Source organism: Pleurodeles waltl, chromosome 11, assembly GCF_031143425.1.
Source record: "Pleurodeles waltl isolate 20211129_DDA chromosome 11, aPleWal1.hap1.20221129, whole genome shotgun sequence".
Lineage (NCBI taxonomy): Eukaryota > Metazoa > Chordata > Amphibia > Caudata > Salamandridae > Pleurodeles > Pleurodeles waltl.
The window spans coordinates 808,603,214-808,627,337 of record NC_090450.1 but is presented as its reverse complement, the minus strand read 5'-3'; the positions used below and the strand labels follow the sequence as shown (position 1 = coordinate 808,627,337).

At 45.8% G+C, this 24,124-nt stretch overlaps 1 protein-coding gene across 2 annotated transcripts in view; it reads right to left on the bottom strand.

The window, feature by feature from the left end:
- The window catches only part of NF2 (NF2, moesin-ezrin-radixin like (MERLIN) tumor suppressor), a 468,843-nt gene that overhangs the window by 93,479 nt on the left and 351,240 nt on the right, over nucleotides 1-24,124 (bottom strand). The window lies entirely within an intron of this gene.

The window sequence follows — 24,124 nt, the reverse complement described above, 5'->3', positions numbered from 1 at the left end:
CTGCTGAATGCCCAGGTTACTGAATACTAAGCCTCAGCCATATTTATAGACTTTCATTCTTTATTCCCCCTCCAGCAAGTGCTTTTCCACGTCTATGTTCTTCCTTTGTCACTGTTTTCCTACCTTTCCCTTCTTCCTTCCTCTCCTTTTTTTTTTAAGCATTTCTCTCTATGGGTCAGGGTTGAAGATTGATGATAAAAAAAACGTAAACACTGGTCCCCAAAAATGACTTATGATGTAAATGAGTTTTAGGAGGTGCATGCCCAAATCAAAACCGACTTTATGGATTTGTTTCTTAAAGCCACAAAAATGGGTGCTGGTGCCTACCACATGCAATCAGCTGCGCAAATTGAGCAGTAAGGACCTACTGCATGCATTTTACATGTGAAGAAGTGCTTGCAAATTGTGCACCAACATTTTGCAAATGGAAAGTAATTTTGCAAACCTGAGTCTGTTCACAAATTCCAAATCATAGTGGGTTGCAAATCGACCTACCTCATTGATATGCATGAGACGGGTCGCAGATTGTGACCCACTACATTGCCAAGAGTGACAGGCATGATGGCCTGCTGACAGCAAACCGCCATCTCTGTGATTGCTTTTAAAAAAATAATAATAATAATATATATATATATGCAGCTTGGTTTCCTAAAAAGGAAGCAGGATGCATGTAAAAAAAAAAAAAAAAAAAAAAAAAAAAAAGTTAACCACACCTGTTTTTAGGAGTAGGCAGTGGTCTTTCTGAAAAACGTTCTCTGGGGAATTTTGAATTGGTGGTTAAATATTCATTTTCTGCTACCCAAACTTCGGTCACAAAACAATTATAAATACTTTAGAGATTGTTTTTTTGAAAGGAAGTCCTTAACACGCCTGCTTCCAAATAGCAATTCCTTTATATTTACATAACCCATTTAACAATACTGAAAATCTTTTCCAAATCGGTCGTACATTACAAGAAAGCGTTTTGCCGGTTGCAAATCCTCAGATTCACCGAGAAAGCGTTTATCACCATGCCTTCTAACAGTTGCTGGAAGGGAAGATGAAAACTGCCGTAAGGGCATTCATTGCCTGTTAGAGGGCACTGCGTACAGAATAAGAAATTACATTCACGAAAACAGATCCGACAAATGAGAGGCTGGGTTTGTATTGTAGATTTGTACTTTATAGAATTTCTTAAAGACTTAACGTGCTACACATGGGGTAGTCGTCATCTTCTCTAGGTAACATTTTTTAATCCATTTAAATCAGGTTTTTTCTCCTGCAAAGGGAGAGGCCCAAATAAAGCAGAATTCTGCATGCTCTCCGCGTATGCGGGGATTGATGAGACGCTCACACTAAGCATCAACTATTGCAGCAACATTAGACTACCATCTAGTGGTGACAAATAATTGTACAGCCGGCTTCAAGAAAATCAAATTCAATTGACGAATCAATTAGGTTATTAGCACTAAAACAAAACAAACTGTTGTGGGAGGGGGCCGCTGGGTGAGCACGTTTTCGGACCCCTCTTGTAACTGTCGGGGCCGTGATAAAAAAGAGATACGAGAGTGTCTGAGAAGGACTTTAGGCAGTATCAGGACATAAACGAAACACGAGGCGGTGTCCTTTGTGACCACTCGCCACCACTACCACCCCTAATCCACTAGAACAAAATAACACTGGATCGAGCTAGAAATCTTAAAGAAGCTGGATTTCTGTACACACACGGAACACGCAGAGACTTCAAAATATTGCAGCGATGACTGTTATCAGATAAAGATGATGCCAGTAGGTGGTCATTGTGTGGCTCCGAGTCAAAAACGTTCTGACAAGCGGAACCGCGTTTAAGCACAACCCATTCGTGCTGATATCAGTTGCTTTCCAAGCTGTCAGCGCTCACAGATGCAGAGCCTATTGGCAGCATAGAATGACTTGCACGCGGAGCTCTAAATTTGGGACCTTTTCAGATGTGAAGAGTCCAGTTCGCAGAACGGGGATGTGGGAGGGTCAGTGAGGAATCTGTGGTTAGAGTATATACCAGAAAGATTGTTACAGAAGGTAAGTAACATGCTCTTCAGTTGCATTCTTTTAATCGCAGATTCCTCACTTTGTGAACAGATATAGTAGCAATTACCCGAAGGTGGTGGGTCTAAACTAGTTCATACCAAAAAGTCCTGCTGGACTGTGCGGGTAAAAATGCCACTCTCAAGAGACCTGTTGAGGCAGTAGTGCTTAATGAATGTGTATACCGATGCCCACGTAGCCGCCTGACAAATGTCCAGAACAGGCACACTGCGTGATAACAGTGGTAGCAGCTTTGGGCCTGGTGGAATGAGTCTGCAATCCTTGGGGGGGCTGCTGTTCTCCTAGAAATGGACTCTATGTACTTTCTTTTTTAGTCTGGTTTGAAATTGGGCCTATTTTGCACTTTACAATTCATTTTGTCACTTTTGATGTGCTTTTATTAGTTTTTCTATCACGTTGTCACTCTTGGTGTTATATGTAAAGAGTTATGTATGCGCTTAATATTCACATCCATTTTTGTATAGTGACTGGTGGTTTATATTATGCGCAATGATTCCCTATAATGTTTATTGTACTTAATTAAATAATACTCTTTTTGGATTTTCATTTAGATTTGTTCTAAAAGTCTAGTACTCATTTCTATATATTGTCCTGATGAAGGTGGCTTGATAAATTACGATAACATTAAGCGGTTGATTATTCACCAAAACGCATGTCGTCAAGAGCCAAGAAATGGCAAAGAAGTACTAAACAGCAGGCAACAGCCAATACTGCCCATGATCTAAAAGCGGGTACATACTGAGCATAACGTAGGCGACAACCAAGACAAAGTAAAGGATTATCAAGCGGCCTATGATAAGGCAATAATCAAGATAGAGTGAAAGAGTACATAGTGCCCTACTATTATGATCAAAGACTAAGTGGCTAACAAAAGAGCTACTGTGTTTAAAATTGAAAACTGCTCAGTGGCACTGAATGTGGAATTTACAAGTATATGGACTATATGCGCGACAAATTGATATGAACAATGAACTTTTTGTATGTTTTTTTATATATGAGCACGTTTATTTGTCTATTGTATCTGCTCATTTGTAGGTATGTTTTTTTTGTTGTACACTTGGTAATTTAATGTAAATATTCATATGATCCTTAGGGCCATTATTATACTTTTTTATCGCCGCATTTGTGCCACTTTATGACGCAAAAGCGGCGCAAACTTACAAAATACAATTGTATTTTGTAAGTTTGCGCCACTTTTGCGTCAAAAAGTGGCGCAAATGCGGCGCTAAAAAAGTATAAATACGGGCCTTAGTTTATTGTTTTGTCACATTGTCTATAGAATACGTTACATGCAGTCTCTGGGAGTATAGGGAATTGTTGTTCTCTTATTGTTTAGTCCTTTATGAAAAAAGAAATTAAATTTTACATTTGGTGAGTATTATGTTAAATTAAGCAAATGTCTCTCTATGATGATACAGTAAGCATCGATTTGATATATTTTAAATTATCTAGGAGAGATACACGTGTGACGTCTAGGGGCTGCTTGTTAACCAACGTGTATCAGATATTTATGGCGAGAACAATCCATCAAGAGATGGTCTGTTTTTCAACTAGCTTGCCCTTCCTTGCTCTGCCAAACCCTACACAGAGCTGATCCTCTACTCTATGTTCCGTGGTATGAAAATCTCAGCGCTATCTTGCAGTGGAGTCACAGATTCTGCAGGCCCAGGTGCAGCACCCTGTAAGTGACAGCTTGATTGACCGAGAGATGCTCTTGTCCAGGGTTAAAGACACAAACCTTTAACAACCGATTTGATCATTTTGAGATTTGCTGTAATTCCAGGCCATGATGGAATAAATTATCCTCAAAAATAGTGTTTCTGAAGTAAACAAGAATCTGAAATGTGATGACAAAGGGGAACCCATTTGTTTCATCTTGTTTGAATTACATTTAACTATTTAAGGTTTTTGTATCCTACTGCAGACAAATGCCTTCCACTAAGAGTCCATCAAATGGAGATAGTTACACTATTTAACCAAAACAGATGGCTTTTTAAAGGCTTGATTAAAGCAATCAAGCGCTGAGAGATGAACAGTTAACTTTCGTAAAGTGTCTGACACTGAAATACACAGCTGTGTAGAACACATTTATTAACATTTGAACAATTTAAACTAGAATAATGTCACGGTTTAACTCTACGAACTTTACAGCAGATAGTAGATTACGTGGCGCAAGCAGCACAATTATTTATTTTATTTTTTTTCTCTCAAGTGGCCCTGGTCACTATTAAAAGAGTACCGAGATAGGCATTATGGATGGTGCGGACGGCTCTATACGAAACCTCTAACGTAAGCAAATTTAACTCTAGAAATGGAGCCCTCTAGCGGTACACACGAGCAGATAGCTGAGAGCCAAATGGTCGTTTGGGGAATCCGCACTCCTCAGGGACAATTGTTCAGAGCTTTCCTCCACCAGTTGACAGGTCCATCAGCTGGCACTCTTCCTCAAGGGAGATAGGACCAGGTGCATGCAGAAGCCACCGCACACCAGAACCTGGTCAGGTCATGATTTTCAACTTCCAACATTAGTTAGAAGTAGCGCTGACCTAAGACCAGAGCTAAAAAGCTGGAGTAGGCAGTTTGGTAAACAAACAACAAAAAAAACAAAAAAAATACAAAAACGTTTCGGTTATTGCCTGGAATACGCTAGGAAAAAGAAAATCAATTACTCCTTTAATTTCTTTGCATCAATAAAAATTCGCCTGCTTGCTAACTACCGAGACTGCGAGAACCTGATCTCAAGAGGTTGAAGGCTCTAAGTACATTGAGAGACCAGCGGACAGGATGTACCCGCCTCACGCGGAGCAGCTGAACAAGTTACAGTGACTTATTAAGGACTGCCACCTGGCGGTCATTTCGGAACGGTAAATTTGTAAAATAATTTCAGAAAGCTGACCTTGAGAAGTTAAAAGCGCAACTGGTTCCAGATCTGACACTCCATTCTGGTTTCTTCAGGCACTCTGCTCTTCAGGCCAGATTGAATAACGATTTGCAGCGGTTTGCCAAATCGCAAAAGGCTGTGTTCTGGCCCAACAAGGCTAAGGTCCAGCAGGACCCAGGAATACAGGCCCTTGAATTCCAGGGACCTGCCCTCATGCTTTTGTCAAGCTACTTGGTGGAGGAGATTCGATGATTGAGGAGTTCTGCTGGGGTGAAGTGGTGCCAGGTTCTGCAAGCAGCGCCGATCTTTGCACCCTTAAACCTTGTGTATGCCTCATACCAACCTGAATTTAATTCTCGACTCCCGCGCGATTCAGTGGTGTTAGCTGAAGGCAGTTGTTACAGGTTGTTGTTTTTGGAGGTTTAAACATGTTTTGAGCACTTGGCCCTGAATACTCTGCACTGTAAATATAAAGAATGTAAGCCTGCTGGTACAGCGAACAGTCCTGTGTATGACTCTGGAGAGCATGGGCCCCTGCCTCCAGTTCACCAAAGCAAGCTCTGTAGATTTTTTACCCCAGCCACAACACACAAGACAATGATGCATGTGACATGGACTGAGACCTAGACCTGGGGCCTGGAAAGGCACATAACGTGCACCCGCCTTATTGAGCGTGAGTACCCTCAGTTCACCGGGCTGTACAGGACTGGCAGCTAAAAAGAATGTAGTGGCAGCAGCGGCTTTTGGCCTGTCTCTAACAGGGAGAGATGTCCACTGGCGTCTCCTGCATTTTTAAAGTGGTCTGCCAGTCCCCTACAACCAGGCACTTCACTCCATTTATGTAAATGGGTGACACGTGCGCATGTAAGACTCCTGAGTGTAATAGTTGTGTGTGAAGCATGTGTTAGATAGGTGGAATCCATTTTTAGTTACTATAATCAAGTGGCACTAAGAGGAAGCTGCAGACAGTAGACTGGAGTGCAGGGCTCCCTTCCAACCCCCACCCCCCCCCGCCCGGCTTGAGGACGTTACTCCTAACCTCAGGCTCACTGGATATACTTACCCTCCATTGGCCAACCAGTAATTAAGTGAGACAGACCTCATTTCCCTTTGTATCCTTTTTTAGCCTCCCCAGACAGGAGACAACTCCGCCGCACACTGAGTAAAGAAAAGCGCCATGGTTTTCGAGGCCCGAGTTGAATGAGCAAAAAGAACTGCCCAGGACCCTTCCCAGACCAAACTGCTGGAATACACAATAACTGGCCACTTTATTATAAAGATGGGAGTGAACGTCCAGCCACAGTGCCAAGTTTTTTCTACCAGAATCTAAGGTTTCCATGGCAATGACGAACAAGAAACTCAGTGCTTCATGGATGAGGTACCTATAGCCAACTATTTTTTTCCAGATTTAGGATTAGAAACCTGGGAACTTCGACCAAGGCAGCCAGGAGTGACTGCTTGAACCTTGAATCAAGGGGGAGATTTGATTAACTGCTCAGGAGGGGTACTGGAGGTGCCCTTTCACGAATGAGCTGCTGCTCTAAAGGAGAGGGGCCTGAAGCAGACTGCTGCAACACTGCGGAAGTACTTGCATCACTGTGTGAGTTTGAGGCACGAGAGCCCTGAACTGTCCCTGCAGCGTGAACTGAATCCCAATCTCCCTCCCTCCCTCTAGATCGGAGGGCGGTGTGTTACTTGACCATGCACAAGTTCCACTGAAGATACTGAGTAGCAAGAAGCATTGGAACAATAGAAAATCATGACAGCAATCAGCAGTCTCCACACAAAAAGATCCAGAGTGCTGGAGGATGTGCTACACTGACAAAAAGGGCTGTTTAGAGTACTGACCGCTATGACCACATGTAGGCACCTTGTGTGTTTGGGTGGTGGATTTTGTAAACAGGCCTGAGGAAGAACCCAACCTGTAAGAACCTTGGTGGGAGAGCTGTCTCAACCTTGTATATGGTGCTGCGAGAGGTCCAGAGTGCCCCGCATCCGCGCAGTAAAGCGAGATGGGACGACTGCTTTGGCGTTATCTGAACAGACAAGCAGGGGTTGATGGCGCTGGAATGGGTGAAATATGTCTCACGCAACACTAGGCTTAAATACTCGCAGTTCAACCACACTCACCAAACATACCTAACGGCCCATCGCCTCCACAGAATATTCCCAGGTGCTTCCTCCCTTTGCTGGAGATGTGGTCCCAATGATGCTACTTTTCTACACATGATATGGGAGTGTCCGTTGCTGAGCACCATTTGGTCCCAGGTATTACAGCATGTTTCAGAGATCATAGATACACAGCTCGCCCCAGACCCACTCCTTTGCCTTCTAGGGGTTACAAAGAGATCCAAGCAGACCAAACACTACTTAAAATTCATGGACCTTGCGTTTGCCGTGTCCTGGGAGGCGGCTCAGCCCCCCAAGATAGATAGCTGGCTACGAGTAACCACACGATGGGCCAAGGTGGAGGCTAGCGCATTGGCACAAGACCGCAGACCACAGGGTGGGAGCGGGGTGGCCATGCTTTGGGACATCTATCTGCTGAAGTTATAAAAAAAAAAAAAACTGACCTCCCCCGCTGCCAGTGATGCAGCGACCAATAACCCATCCCTGGTGTCCGCGGAGGTGCCTCTGCTACGAACACCACTTTTACTCTACTGAGGGCCTCACAACGTTTGCCTGTTACACAACTGAGACTGTGAGGTAGCGAGCGACAGGACCCTGTATCCCCGGCCGGGCAACAGAGTGCACTCCGGATACCCACCACTGTTTTACCCCACCTCGAGGTCAATGCCCCCTCCCCCCCAGGCATGAGCTAATTCAGGTGACACATTTGTGAATTACCTCTCTCACTTTATGCCAACCAAGACACATTTAAATGTTAATTCCCCTTTAGTTTTTTTTCCCTCTTCCCCTGTATGTTTGACAGGTTTGTCTCGGCAAGGTATGTGATAAGATGACAATATGATTGTACATTCAGCCGGAAGAAGGGAGCGTGGTCAGCTGTTGTCCCAACTGATGTAGTGGAAAACCCACTTACTAGCACTGATTGAGCTGTCATATGTACTTATTTGTGTTAATTGTTTTGCCCTTGACTGATGTACCTTTGCATATATATGCCTTGTGGTCGACTGCCTATGTACACTAGTATGCTGAAACTTGCTTCTTATTTCCTCTTTGACAAAACCAATAAAAGAAATTTAAATTTAAAAAAAGTTACAAGGGTGAACCAACAAAATAGTTTATACTCCAGACCCAATGACTGAGCTAAGTGGTTAAATGCTTAACGTAATAGAGCTGTGAGTAGACACAGGATCCTCCACGTGGAGGTGTATTTTTTCTAATATACGATCACTCAACCTCCTCAGCACATATCTATGCAGCTGCTGAATTACTCTCACTGCTCCTCTCCCTCAGCGGTGTTGATCCTGCACTGGGTGATGATGCCGTGTTAGCCGGGCTGTTTCACCCCCTCAATAAAATCTATCTGACAAGAGGAGATGCTGTCAACTTACAATCATTGCTTAAATCTTCGGTTCTTTAATCCTACTGAAGACGATCTTGCCTGCCTGCATTTGCAGGTTCACTTCCTCACATCTTCCATCCTACAGTAAGAGTGGCCACCATCTTACAACGACTTCACATGGTCACTTCCTTTCACGTATATTGCTACACAAGGTGGCGCTGCAGACTCACGTCAACTGGTTCATCACCCTGAGAGATTTCATTCTCCAGTCAGGGGTATTGCCAGGTCACACTGATTGGTTCCTAATTCTGGGGCATTTAACTCAACAGGAATGGGGTGGCGGGGAGAAGGAGGCACTGCCAGCTTACTATTGTTTGTTCATTCTCGTTTCCTCTGTCACACACTAGTGCATGTTATGTAGAATACTGTGTGAAGAGAACACTGCTCAATATTAGTAAAAAGTACAAACAATACAAGTGGAATTCCCAAACTCCCGGCAAACAGTGATGTTCCTTCCAGCCAGTGAGCAATAGACACAAAAAAGTTACTTATATTCAGTAATTATTTTACTGATGGAACTCTATATCTATGCAGATGTCTTACCATAGGACTATCCTAAAACAACATGAAGGATCCAAAAAACCTTATCTGATAGAGATTTCTAGCTGCAGATTCCTTACATTTGAATTTCCCCCAGGCGTCAGATTGGATTCAGAGATTTTTTGCGAGCAGTACCCCTACACACCAGTAGGTGGCGCCGACAGGCTCCACATCCGTCACCAGTATTATCTGCGCCGGATATGATATCACAGTTCCTGTATAGGCACCATCCCAGCACACTGACATCAGTTCTTTTCTTTCTGCTCCAGCTAGCGCTGATCTGAAGAGAGCTACCCCTCAGTGAATTTTTGATTGGCATTTTTCAACTTTTGTCGAAGATTTTTTTTGAGTTTCCAACTCCTGGTGCATCAAGGATGTCATGGAAGAACACCGGGTTCAAGCCCTACAGTTCTTGTCATCTGGCAATGTCCGTGACGGTTCTGAATCTCGTGTGTCTTTGGTGCCTGAAGCGCGACCACAACCCTAAGTCAAGCTCCGAGTGTTGGACCATGCACCCAAAGGCTTTGAGGGAGCGGTCCCTGAAGCTGAATGCGGTTCAACATTCAACTCCGCACAAGTCGAGATCTCAGTTGAGTGGAAAGTTCCGGGATCGGTTGCAGTCCTCCACCATCGTGGTCCCGCTCCAAGTCCTTGGGGTGATCAGGTAAGTCGAGGCACAGAAGAAATCTAAGAAGTCAAGCCGTTCTTCAACTTCTCGACTGTTGGCCGATGAGACAAGGGATCGTCGACGTTCTGAGCTGGGCCGACTCCACAGCTTCCTGAGTTCCCCAGAGCCAGAGCGACCACTGCCCAACTTAAGAAGTTTTATGAGGCTAAGACCCTCATTTTTGGGCACTCTAACACCGCTGGAGCTCCTTCGGGCCCCAGACTTGGAAGGGACCCCTCCGACTTCTGCACCGACAGCCTTGGTGCCAAGGGGCACCCACAGATCCAGTCCTGGATCCGGACCAACATTGATTGTACCACTCCGACCTTACCCGACATCCCCGTCCACCCCCACGGGCTGCACCATCACCATTCTAATCCCTGCCCAGGAGCCGGATGGGGGTCAAACGGTGCAGATTCTGACACCGGCAGGAGCCTTGCGTCCTATGTCGGATCCTGAACAACTTTCTTATGGGCTAGGTTACGGTGATAAATGGGAGGGATTGCTGGACCCTTTAGAATACCATCTCCAGGAAGGACCACCTATGGAATGGCATACAGACTTGGGTGAAGCCAAAGGACTGGATACTTCTCCAGATTCTGGCATGCTTTCATCCCCTACCATGGCTATAGAGGAGGGGACATCCTATTCTATGGTGGTGAGAAGAGCTGCTGAGGTCCTGGACCTTGAGGTGTCTGCGATGTCTGTCAGGAGGTTAGTGCTTCAACCAGGAGCTTCCACCTCAGAACTCATGCTCTCGTTTAATCAGGCCCTCACGGATGTACTGGGTACCTGGTCCAAACCAAGCGCAGGGGCTCCTGTGAACAGGACAATTGCCCATCGCCCCACTCCAGGGGACTCAAGTTTTCTGATGCAACACCCCACACCCCTGAGAGCTTGGTTATCCAAGCATCTACTTCCCAGGGCACGTTCACCTCCGCACCTCTGGATAGGGAATCCAAAAGGCTGTACACACTTCAGAAGAAGATTTTCCCCCCACGAGCTCAGCAATGCGGTCTGTGAAAACTGCATGCCTTTTGGACCGTTATTTCCACAAGCTGTGGGATACGGTTGCACAAGTTATGCCACAGGTCCCAGAGGAGGCACGGGCTGTACTCTTCAGGCTGTTGCTGATGGGAGGGATGCAGCAAAGTTCACCATCCGTTGCGAACTGGACACGACTGACTTGTTAGGCAGAGGGGTTTTGTCGACAGTGGCCCTGAGACACCACACCTGGCTGAGGACGTCTGGCTTTTCAAGGGATGTCCAAGCTACTTTGATGGACATGCCCTTTGATGGCACCAGTCTCTTTGGAGACAAGGCAGACTCCGCACAAGTGCTTGAAGTTTTCTCAAACTACAGCCAGGTCTTTGGGCCTCACAGCAGCCCCTTGTCCCCTCAGTCTGCCTTTCGACCTTTGCATGGCTACTGAAGGGTCCTCCAACCGTGTCTATTCCTGGCCAGCTACCGTGCTGAGCATGCTGGCCAGCCTCTGTGTGGCTAAGGGAGTGGGATCCACCAACCTCATGGATCACCATGGATCAGGGAGCTAGTAGTCTCAACAATCACCCCCCCATCCCCTCTGCAGCAGCCTCTAATCATTCCTAGTCTGACTCTCCCCCACCTAGGACTAGTTGGAGGCAGGATTCGCCATTTGTGCTACGCTAAAAATCCATCACGTCTCACAGGTGAATTTTGCTGATAGTCCGAAAGGGCTACTCCTTGCCCTTCAAGACTACCCCTCCATCCATGCCACTATCCTACGAGCAGATGACGGAGGATCACTTGTTCCTTCTTTGTGAGGGAGATAGGGCTCTCTTGGCCAGAAGTAAGTTGTGGTTGCAATTTTCGCTACTGTCCAGTAGCGAAAAAGGACAAGGGCCTCGGCCCTATCCTAGATCTTCTGTCCCTCAAGCTCCTCCTCAAAAAGGAGAAGTAAAAGATGCACACTGTGGCTCAGGTTCTATCTACCCTGGAGCCAGAAAACTGGATGCTAACGTTAAGACTTGCAGTATGCTTAAAATCACATTCCCATCCTGCCTGCCCACAGACACTGCTTGCGGTTCACAGTAGGTCACAAGCATTTTCAATTTAACCCCTTTGGCCTTACCAGTGCCCGTCGGGTGCTGACCAAGGTGATGGAGGCGGTTGCAGCTCAGGGTTTCCAGTCGGTCGTCTCACACTTTACTCCCTCTCAGGTGTTCTCTTTCAGTTTTAGGCTTATCCTCCTGAGCGGCGAGGGCAGGACATTCAGGCTATGATACTGGTGTCTCAGCCTCTATCCTGGGTTTCGGTGAGAATGACTCTGGAGGCTGCTGGGTTCATGGCCACCTGCATTCTGCTGGTTACACATGCCAGATGGCATATGCAGACCCTGCAATGGGTCCTGAAGTTCCAGTGGGCGCAGCATCAGGGGAATCTCTCCAACAAGGTCCAGATCTTGGGTGGAACTGTGAAAGATCTGCAGTGGTGCTTAACAAACCGTGATTGGGTTGGAGGAAGATCCCTCTCCTTTCCCCAATCAGGTCTGTCAGTAGTGACTGAAGCATCGCTCCTCGGATGCGGCAGCTATCTCTGGGAGGTGGAGATCAGAGGCATCGGGTCTGTGGCAGAATCTGGACTCCACATCCACCTACTGGAGCTTAATGTGATCCAGCTAGCATTAAAAACATTTCTTCCCTCTATCAAGGGAAAGATGGTGCAGGTGTTCACGGACAACACCACCACTATGTGGTACTGCACCAAGCAGAGTGGGGTTGTGGACCCTTTGTCAGGAGGCGCTTTGCCTCTGGACGTGGCAGAAATAGCAGGGCATATCCCTAGTGGTTCAACATCTGGCATGATCTCTAAAGACGAGAGCAGCTGAACTCAGCTGAAAATGTCTAGCAAATCTCAAATGGAGTCTCCATCCAGTGGTGGCGCAAGGTCTCTTTCAGCAGTGGGTAGTGCCTTAGTTGGCCTTCACAGAGAACACGCAATGTCTGCAGGATTGCGGGCTGGAGTTTCCAAGGTAGCATTTGCTCAGAGATGCTGTTCGTCTCGAGTGGAACTCAGGCCTCATATATGCCTTTCCACCCATAACCACTTCTGCCCAGAGTTCTCAAGAAGATCAAGAACGACTGGGACTAAGTAAGTCATTCTTGTGGCTCTGGACTGAACAGGGAGTTTGGTGTCCCAAGCTGCTGGGCATTTCCATCAATCGTCTGATCAGACTGCCCCTTCGGGAGGATTTTCTTTCGTAGCAGCAGGGGAGGGTTCTGTACCGAAACCTGTCCACTCCCCGCCTTATTTTTGGAGATTAAATGGCATCAGTTGACAGCTTTTGACTTTACTCCTAAAGTCTGTGATGTAATCTTGGCAGCCAGGCTTTCCTCCACCAAAATGTTATATGCTTGTCATTGGAAGAAATTTGTGGCATGGTGCACTGACAAGTCTGTTGACCCCTTTCTGCCCTTCTCTCTGAGCTCCTGTTGGTTATCCTTTCCCTGACCCACAGGGCTCTGCTATGGGCACTCCTGAAAATATCTGTCTGCTACTTCTGCTTTTTTTTTTTAGGTTGCCTGATCAACCCTCTTTAAGTCCCCTATTATACATAGGCTTCTCAAAGTTCTTACACGTTTTTCCTCCCCACCCATTCATTATGCCCCAATCGGAGCTGAAATTGGTTTTGACATTTCTGATGGGCACTTCTTTTGAGCCTCTCCACATTAGTTCTCTCAGGCTTCTCGCTTTGAAAACAGCCTACCTTGCGGCCATTACATCTGCCAGCAGGGTGAGTAAGCTTGCTTGTCATCTAAGCCACCCTACCTTTCTATCCTGACAAAGTGGTGCTTGGCACTAAGGCTTCCTTTTTTTTGCCAAAAGCGGTTACGCCCTTTCATGTAGGCCAATCCATCACCTTACCTACATTTTACGCAGCCCCACATCCTTCTAAGGAAGAGGAGAGTCTTCAACTCCTGGATCCAAGAAGATCGGTGGCGTTCTACCTTGATCGTACATAAGAGTTTCAAGTGGATGATAAACTCTTTGTCTGGTATATGGGTGTGAAGAAAGTTTGGGCAGTGGAGACGCAGACCGTCTTCAGATGGGTCATACTCTGAATTAAGATCTGCTATGCACTGGGCAAAAAGCAACCCCTTAAGGTTTGCATGCTTATTCTACCCGTGCTGCACCTGCAACCACTGCATTGGCATACGGAGTTACAGTCCTTGACATCTGTCATGGGGCAACATGGGCATCTCTGCACATGTTTACCAAACACTACTGCCAGGACAGTCAGGTCTGTAGGGATGGGTACTTTGCCTGTTTGGTCTTGCAGGACTTTCTAGTAGTTCGCAGACCCACCACTGGAGATGGTATTGTTTGGGTATCTATTCAAAGATAAGGTAACACCTTATCTGGTAGAGACAATATCTAGTTGCACATTCCTTACCGACCTTCCCATCCTCCCTGCTCTGCGAAATGATTTCTAGGGGCAGGGACTTCCCTTTCAGAACCTTAGTTTTGCTGCACCATTAGTCCCTGTTCTTCATGGCTCTGCGCTTCTGGCGTGGAAAGTCATGAAAAGAAACTGGCAACGTGCCAAGATGGGGCCTATAAAGGAACCGCAAAGTCATATCCAGCGTGGACGACACTGATGATAGACGCGGAGTTGATCAACGCCTCCTAACAATGCACCCGGGTACTGCTCATGAAAAATCGCTGGATCCAGTCGGACGCCTGGGGGAAATTCAAAGGTAAGGAACCTGTAACTAGATATTCTAGAAGGTAAGTAACTTGTTCTTCCTCACCAACAGCTCTCTAGCACTAGCAGGTAACTGCAACTCCATCTGTCCCAGATGTGTCAACATCCAACGTCAGTTCTTTATATGTTTTCCACGCCCAACTGAGGCATGCAGAGAGGAACCAAATGCACTACTGCATATCTTGGGACCTTAATCCCAGCACTAACATATCGGGGAAGGAATCGGATCCAACATTTAGAAATATCACTGCAGAGGGCAAGTTACTCATTCTTCTGATGAACACTTTGCCTGCAGATTCCTCACCTTATGAATGAGTCTCAAAGCAACAGCTTACGGGAATTGGTACTGAGCAGTCCCCGTACATAAAGGAAATTATGCAACCCAACTCTGGCAGAGTATTCGCCACTGCATGGATCTTTCTTGGCTAAGGCATATCAGTTCTTTATTTACAAGGTCATCCATAAACTGTACATTTATTCACTGTCTTGTCTTTTTTGGCTCCAACAAAGCCTATGAAGAGTCGTTCATCCACTCCAATCTGTCAGTGTTGGAAGAAATATGTATAAAAAGCCTTTTAGAAAACTGACCAGTACAGACGATCCGTCGATCAAGATGACATGCTGCTAGATAAAGCAGTTAGATATTGCTTCACAGTGGATTTTGCCTGCTCCTACTAGGCAAGGAAAATCACAGAACACCTGAGAGACATAAATGAAAGAGGTTCAAATCATTTGACATGCATCAAGCAACAAATCTGACCAGTGGTCCACATAAATTGATTTTGTAGTAGATGTTTGGGCAGTCAAGATGAAATCTGCCGCATCTGGTGGTAAAACAAAGGTCTCTTGTTGCACCACTTAATCTCCAGTGGTGCGGTGTGGGACGCAACCATTCCACTGCAAAAGCAATCAGGTTTACCCTACATGTGAGAGGGGGACGAATGGTACATTTGAACAGATTGGACTATAAAAAATGTCCTCGCCTAATCTGGGGCAAAAAGGAACAGTTCTGCTCGATTGTCTCTCACTTGTTGCAGACATTTGAAAGAAGTGGGATCAGCAAGAAAGGATAAAGCAGACCTCGTGACTAGTAAAACCTGTATACGTCCACCAGAGAATCATACGACGGGAAGGACATGACACAAAACTACAACACGTCTTGTTCAGAACTCCGTGGAAGAGACTCGCATGCAGATATCCCAATCTTGAGACAATCATACCCATCACTCTGGATGCAGTGGTCCTCTAGTGGGAGGTGACTCCGTGCATCCAGGGTCACATTCAGGGTGTCTGCCGGGTGTGCTGTTATTAGGATCACACTGTGCTGCAGTGCCCACAACCTCTGGCCTAAGGCCTCCCAAAACAGTACCCAAGAGAGCCACACCACCCTACCTGTTGACGAAGTGGACGGTGGTTGTGCTGTCTTACAGGACCAGAACGGTTCACCCCAAGTTGGAAGGGAGAAATGCCTTCAGAGCAAGGTATACTGTCAAAAATGTCAGCATACTCCTGTGCAACTGTTACTCCAACACAGGACTTGCACCACAGTTTCATCTAGAGTGCCCAGGGCCAATTTAGAGCCTTTCATAGGAAATGTGGCTTGCGACTTTGGAGAACTGAAGTTATGACCCACTGTGAAGGTTAGGGAGGCACTTCCACCAAACAAAGTAAAGGAGAATAAAGTGGTAAATCTAGACCCGAGCCAAGACTGCCCCTTCATGCAGCAGCCACTGCCATCTTTGGGGAAACACCCGGAACAACGACTCCTTAACCACAAAGTCGTGGAAAACGAAAGAAAAACAACGGTTTTGTTTTCCACGACTTCTTGGTTTTCGTGCCTTAACCACGCATGTGTGAACCACGTACATGCGTGGTTAAGGCACAGAAGAAAGGAGTCGACACGGTGAAGGAGGAGGTAAGTTGGGCTGGGACCGGGGCTGTTTTTTTGGGGGTGGGGGGCTCGGGGTGATTAGGGTTGGGGGCGGGGGGGGGGGGGTGTCAGGTTTTAGGGCTGGGTTGGGGTGATTTAGGTTTTAGGGGCGGGGTGGGGACACAGGGTATTTTAGTTTTTGGCGATGGCATGGGGGCTTGTGGTGATTAGGGTTTAGGTTTTAGGGGTGGGTTGGGGTGCTTTAGGTTTTAGGGGAGGGGGTTTGGGGTAATTTTGGGGGTGGTTCTGGGGGTGGAGGGGGTCGCGGTAATTTTTAGGGGTGGGGGGCTAGGGGGAAAGCATGCTGGAACCGTGCATGCTGAACACTAATGCCTTTACCAGGAATGCCTTTACAACGGAAAATTGTTGTAAAGGCATTCGTGGTAAAGGCATTAGTGATACCAACGAGTTTGTTTTTCCGAACTTGTTGTTGAGCCATGGGTGCTTGAAGCACTCGCGGTTTTGAGATATAACCCCACCTTTGGCACAAGCGAAAGGCCCTGTCACCCCTTATGGTAAGCAACACAACCAGGATGCAACAGGACATCAGACCTAGCAGGCATAAGACTTGCAGAAGTAGGATTGGGCTCTGACAGAGAGATCAGAATCATCTCTAAAGTATCTGCAATCGTCTGAGAAGGAAGAAGGGTCAGTCTGACAATTCGGGCTGGACTGTTACCATTGGTGCAGGAGCACGGCCGATATGGATATGACTGGGTCCAATATGAAGTGGCATGTAGGCATTCCTCCCTTTAAGTTTTGTGTGTCTGATGTAACGCCCCCAAGAGGCCAAGGGTATAGCCAGGTCTGAATCCATTGCTCACTTCGCCACTGGAACCAAGTAGCACCCGACTGAAGAGGCCCAAATAGGCCAAAACTAGTCTTTGGTTGCTTGTATGATGGTTCTTGACAGTTTGATAGTTGAGGGTGGATTGTTCCTATTGAAGCAGGACCAACAGTTATTTGCATGTGGCTGTGTCTAATCTGAGGTGGCATGGTGAGCAAAAAAGAATGGGTTGGAATGCTACACCAAGCGAATGGTCAGTGGTTAAACTATTTGCAAGAATTTCTCCCATCACTTTTTGTGAGTTTTATGTAAAGCCCTAAGTGGTCAAGGATATGATCAAACATGGGTCCTGTGCCCATTGTGCCATTGGAACCAACCTGCACCAGAAGAAGAGGTCCAAATAGACAGAAACCAGTCTTGGTTTGCTTGTGTTCTGGTTCAGTGAGGACCTAGCTTGGCAGTTCGGGCTCTCCTGCTCCACTGGAGCAGGCTGATGGCTGATTTTCATACAGCTGGGCCTAATGTGAGGTGGCACAGCGGGCAAAAAAAGAGGGGTTGAAATGCTACTTTAAGCAATTGCCACTGGTTAGACTATTTGCAGGAATTCCTTCTACCATTTTTTTGTATTTTGTAGAAGACAGGTCTTCATCAAGGTCATGCACAAGAATGCACTTATGAAAGTTAGCCTCTGCATGGAGAGAAGGAGGAGTTCTGTGTTTTGATAGAAAAGCCAAAAACATGCCCTAGGGGAAGGGTGTACAGGAGATGCACCTTGACTATTGCAGGTGACCCAGTTTACACCAGTCTGTTATCACTTCATGAACACTTGCAGAAAATTGCTCAACCCAAGGATAGTATGACATGATAGTAGAAGTATTGCCGTTCAGCGGGGAGGGGTGGCAGATGCAAATAAGCATCCTGGAGACCAGCCACTTGCCAATTTAGGGAGCCAACAGAGCAGGTTCAGGGGAACCATTTTGAAGTTGTCATGCCCCGAATGACTAGATTTAGGATAAAAAGGCCCTGAACAGGTGTGAGATATTGGTCCTTCCTGAGGACCAAGATATAAAGGGAATAAATACCCATGCCCCTCTCCTTATTCGGTATTACTTCTAAGGCCTCTTTTTCATTAGAGCAAGAACCTCTGACTCTAAAATTGAGGCATGTGTCAGGGAGCACTTCCTTGAAGAAGGATGGCAGTGCAGAGGGGAGGACAGGAAGGAGCTAGCATAACTGGTGGGGACATGTTGGAGCACCTAAAGATGCATTTTGACCATCTACTAGTAAGTCATAAAGTAGGAATAATGTGATGGTGTAGCAAGTCAAAGGTTTGGAGGCAGGAGATCCAGCAAATGATGGAAGGAACTGGAGCTGCCACTATTATTGATGCTGACATCCCTTAGTTTCACCCCTGTCTTAAAAAGAGCGATAAAGGGAATGGTCTGGACTGGGCAGGAAGGTTGCTGCTGTTGTGGGTGTTCCTGTCTAGAGAAACCCCAGAAGCAAGGGTATTGCATGTGCAGGTATTTCACAAAGGAGACCAGGTCCAGCAAAAAAACTGTAGCCTATTTTTAAAGCATTCCAGGCATGAGTCAACCCTTCCCACAAAACCCTATTCATCATTGAAGGGCATGTCCATCAATGCAACCTGGACATCTCCTGAAAAGTGTGTAATATGCATCCTTATGAGCCAGCATCAAGTGACTGCCATGGCCAGGAGTTTAGACATCATCCTGGATGAATCCTGGCTACACTTCAACATTTGTTTGGAGTTGTCCAAACCATCTCAGGACAAGGTAAAAGAAGGGCTTCTTCATGTGGTCAGGAAAACTGGTAATAGTGGTCCTAGCCAATTTCCACAAAGTGTGGATGTATCGGAAAAGAACACACAGGGGACATTCACAGTGAGCAGGGCTACGCTGCCTGATGCAACAACTTTTCTGTCCAAAGTGTGAAGCCTTTTGGATACACTATCCAGAGGAGCAGTCACAAAACTGTTAGGGTTTACTTAGGCAGATGATGCCTTTACCATCAAACTTTCTAGTGAAGGGTATGGCAACAAAAAGTTTGGGTTGGAGGGCACAGGTCTACAGGGCTGTGCGATCTGTCTGAAGACTGCTGGACCATGGAAAGGTTTCACCCAGGCAGCGAGAACTGGTTCAGAGAATGCTTCATTAAATGTTACAAAGAGTTCCGGAGATGTTGAAGATTAGTAGGATTTCAGTTCAACTTTTTTCCAGTTCCAGTGCTTCTTCTGCTTTCCAGACAACAGAGATAAAAGATCAGACGTCTTCAGACAAAAGGCCTGAGGTTCAGGGCATGTTCTTTTTTTGTGTAAAAGCCGCTTGCATTTTTTAGGTCTAAGTGTAGGTTAGCATCTGTATTATCAAGAGGGAAGAGGTTGTCAACCTCCAAAAGCTTTTACTCTATGCACCAGTAGTCCCAGTTAGGCATTTTCAGGGCACTGGAATCTGATCCAAGGAGTTCCTGCGCAAGTGATTTGTCATAAAACCAAACACAAGCTTTTCCTTTTGTTACTCAAATGTCAGCTGACTTCGAAGGAAGGCGCACCCAAAATCGTTAGAAGGCAACACTGCTTTTGGCATCATAGTTGGCACCAAATGCACATGGGGAGGTCACAGCTTCTTCAAAAGAAGTGCCTAATCTGAAACTTGTGTCGTGGAGTCACCTTGCAATACGGTAAGAGCCACCAAAATGATCAAACCTGCAAAATCAGGCCTACCTAAACTCTATATTAGATAGGGAAATGTGAGACACATTGCGTATGTGATTGTTTCCCTGCCAGGTACATTATACATAATTTGTTCTTTAATGCAGGGAATAGGGAACAACACAAATGTTTCCAGTTTCAGATAACACATTGTATTCAGGGGAGTAACAGGTATTCGGGTGGTAGTTTTGAGACAAGCATGCATATAGCTCCATGAGGTAGCACTGAATAATACCCCAACACACAATGGAGCACAAACAACAAAACCATGAGCAAATAGTCTGGATCACATTATATTAAAGGGCAAAGTATATCAAGGAAAACAGGAGGCAGCCTCTACCAGTACTTTTTCAGGTCCAAAGCAAAAACACTATCACTGCCCAATCATACAGGTCACAAATTACTTATTTTGTCAAGGGTTAAGGCCTACATTGAGCCTAATGATTACCTCTAGTCAACTGCAACACTGAACTAGTGTGCCACAGTGCACTTTAAGTACTTTGTATACAGACTGCGCCCAAGTTTGGTTGAGCCCACCAAGGTGAAAGTTGTTCTAGGACGAGGTCAATCACCCTGCGATGAAGCATGCCACAAAATGTGGGTGAGGATTTTTCTTTTAATCTAAAGACAAATTGGATCCTTAGTGAGAATCAGGCATTTTTCCACAAGCCTCAGTGAGTTCAAAAACAAACATTTGTTCTGTCTTGCTCCCTAGGAAATATCCAACATGAACTGCATAAGTGCTTCAAATTGGGAAGGGTCGGAGAGTGAAGTCAGAACGCTCTCTTCATCATTACCAGAGTTGAACACGGCTTCAATGTGGGGAAAAAATAAACGTGAAGGAATGGCACTGCAGAGTCTACGAACAGTCCTGAGAATGGTACTGCTCCTTTGGTGAAGAAGAGAGCAACTTCACGTGGTGATTTTTATGTTTCATATGGGAATAATCCTTGGGAGATCGCACCCAGCCCAGTGACTTACCTCAAGGATGGAGTGGGGACCACTTACGTGTATTTTCATCAGTATTCTTGTCAAAATTATTTGGGCTTTTTGCTTGCTGGTGGCCTTCAGGTGCATTTAAGGGCAACAGTCACAGGGTGTGGTTTTGTGGTCAGATTCACATAGAGATGCCAATATATTCTGTCAAAGGCATCATCTTGCAAAAACGTCAACAGGGTTTAAACCCAAGATCTTAGGCGGTAACATCTGATGTTGTTGATGTCAGATTCAATTGAAAAAATGTTAAAAAGTACACCAAAAAGATGCCACGGGTGTCATCACATTAGGGATGGCTGAAGCTGCAACCGGAGTCACATAATGGCACCTAGCGAGCCGCCGCTGGGGACATTTTTTCCCTCTCTAGTCTGGCATCTGTAGGAAATTTATAAGGTGAAGAATCTGTTGGAATAAGAATTCATTAGACACCAACTTTATCTTCACCAGTGGTCAGGAAATTAGGGCATAAATACGATGTCCCAATTCTAGAAGACCTATTCCTAAAATATCGACAAAGTGGTCTGCGATTTGCTGTGGAATGGGAAACACCCTACACACCCTCCAACATGATCAATACAATGGGTGGGGCTATCCCTCCTGGACATTCATGCTTATTACTGGGCTGCACCCCTCATAGTGATAAATGACAAGGGACACATGTCGGAAAAGCATCCCACTTACTTACTAGAAAGGAGTCAATTACAAGTCAAATCATATCTACATTACTTATACGGAGGGAAAGGGGTATAGAAACTTTTGATGGTCACTCAGCTCACCATAGCAGCTTGGAAGGTAACAGGGAAATGTATGGGATGGAATGACAAAATCATGCAAGCCACGCCGCCCTGAAAGGGAACTCACCTCAAAGAAATCGGGAAGCTACGGGGCTTTGGAGCCTGGGACAAAATAGGGATCTCCACAGTGGGAGACTTGATAGAAACTGGACACTTCAAGTCATATGACACCCTGAAAAGGGAATATCAATGAGACTGCGGACAGTATTACAAATACATCCAATTACACCACACATGGATACCAGGGAATATAGACCTTGTAGGCATCCCCGACTATGCCCCACTGGAAGGTAGACTGCGATAGGGGAAGACTGAAGATAAGGCACTCTTGTGGAAATATAAGTCTATCAACTACAACATGCCAGACTCACTGAAAAAGCTGAGAGAAAAGTGGGAGGCAGAATTGGGTGAGATAGATGATACTGAGTGGGAGGCGGCCCTGATGCACCCCAGGGAAGTGTCCATTACAAGCAGACTGAGACTCATTCAACTTAAAATTCTATATAGGACCTACTATGACTGGTCCCGCCTGCACAAAATATGGCGCGGGGGCAGGGGGGAGGGGGGGAGAGGAGGATTCTTTCCCTTACTGCCTAAGATGCAGGACAGCACTGAATACTTTTTTCACACACTCTGGGAATGTCCGCCCATACAACAGTACTGGTCAAGGATACTCAAAGAACTTGAGGACATGTTGGCAGGAAGCGTCCCAATATACCTACTGCTGGAGATGCCTACCGAAGTAGATCTCTCATGCCCCAAACTCCTTCTTGCAAATATGATGCTAGTAGTGGCTAAACAGGACATGGCTTAGCATTGGGGAGCCCCTGGACTGCCAACCATCAAGGAATGGAAAATGGGAATGAACATGTACATGATGACTGAAAAAATTACCTGTAAGTCTAGACGGTGCCCTAGAATGTTTCACAAGGTATGGGGTCCCTGGCAAGCGTACTACAACCTGGAAGATAGGCCAGAATGGGGTGGAAGCACACCACCACAGACCGTTACGTCACAATAGGGTACTAGCTCAAGAGAATAGCGCAACCACTCGCCGAGACATGATAGCACATGCACCAATGTCATACAGTGTCATATTGAGAACTGATCAGAGTGCATTCCATCTGTACTTACTTGTTTTACAATGTATCCTCAAAGCTTTTTGTACATTTGGGTATTATATCATAAAAATATTAATGAAAACATATTAAAAACAAACAAAAAGGTGCAACCAGACAACACGAAGCATGCTACAGATTAAATGTTAGTCAAACCATATTTTAGTACAAAGCCCCTGACTACAAATAGTGGTAGGCTAAGAATAGGCATTCTTGAACATCTGGAGAGTATGACTCGCTCCATTAGCAAGCTATGACTGATGGGTTTCAAAAGAGAGACTGCTATCAACTCAGACAGCAATTGGGGAAACCTACCTTTTGTTCTTAGCAGCAACAAATAGAAATCTGGCTCAGGCACTCACTTGGGAAGGACCTTTCAGTGCACAATTTCAGATTTTCTCTTGGACTGTAGGTCCAGGCTCTGCGCCTGTCCCTTGCCACATGTTAAGGTACTAAGTCCCCATTGTAAATGCCCTAGAACTTCTTCTGACTTCCCACATCACCTAAGTGTTGCCAGAGGCTCAAATGTGTTATTGTGAAGGAGATTCTTGATGGCTACAAGCTGGCAGCTCTGTGATAGATGGTGTTAAGGCCCATCCTGCTCAGAGAGGAATTAAACAAAGCATACAGCGCCTCACAATACTGTCACCACTAACCACTGCCTGAGCCAGTTATAGGGGGGCATGTACTTCACCTGAGTAAAATGAAAACCCAAGTGTCCAAGTACAGCTGCTAGCTCATACACAAAATCCGAAAAGGAACACAAGCAACCACAAAGCAGCTGTTTCAGCCTTGATGGGTGCAGCTTGAGTCCTGTGTCACAGCGAGCACGAGAACCCTGCCAGGAAAACAACCCTACTACTTACGTAAGTTCACTTGGCACAAAAACTAATAGGTGGAATTCTTGAATTATGCCCTCCTCTTTGGACTTCCACAAGATGACTAAAAGTCACAACACAACAAATGGTCATTCCCCTAACCAATATCAACACAATGCTAACCACAAGGAGCCTGTAGCTCAAGTTTACCTTACTGTATGCACTGCCAGGAGACAGGTAATTCAGAGAGGCCCGGAAAATAACTTAAACAAACAATTGTCTGCAGAGTGATAAAGCCCTTAGTTTGGTGTTGACTTATTCTAGGAATTGGTAGTACAATATTAAGGAATACTGCCCATGAGCCAAGTAACCTTCTTTTAACTAAAATAGAGGGCTAACACACAGGCGTCATTAAACTGGTGCTGCTGCCTTCTTGCATGGCCAGCTTCAAATGCCAACCATAGTACAAGTATACCTTAGGGATTGCCGAGGAAGTTTTAACCACAAGACGCTCAGATGTGACTG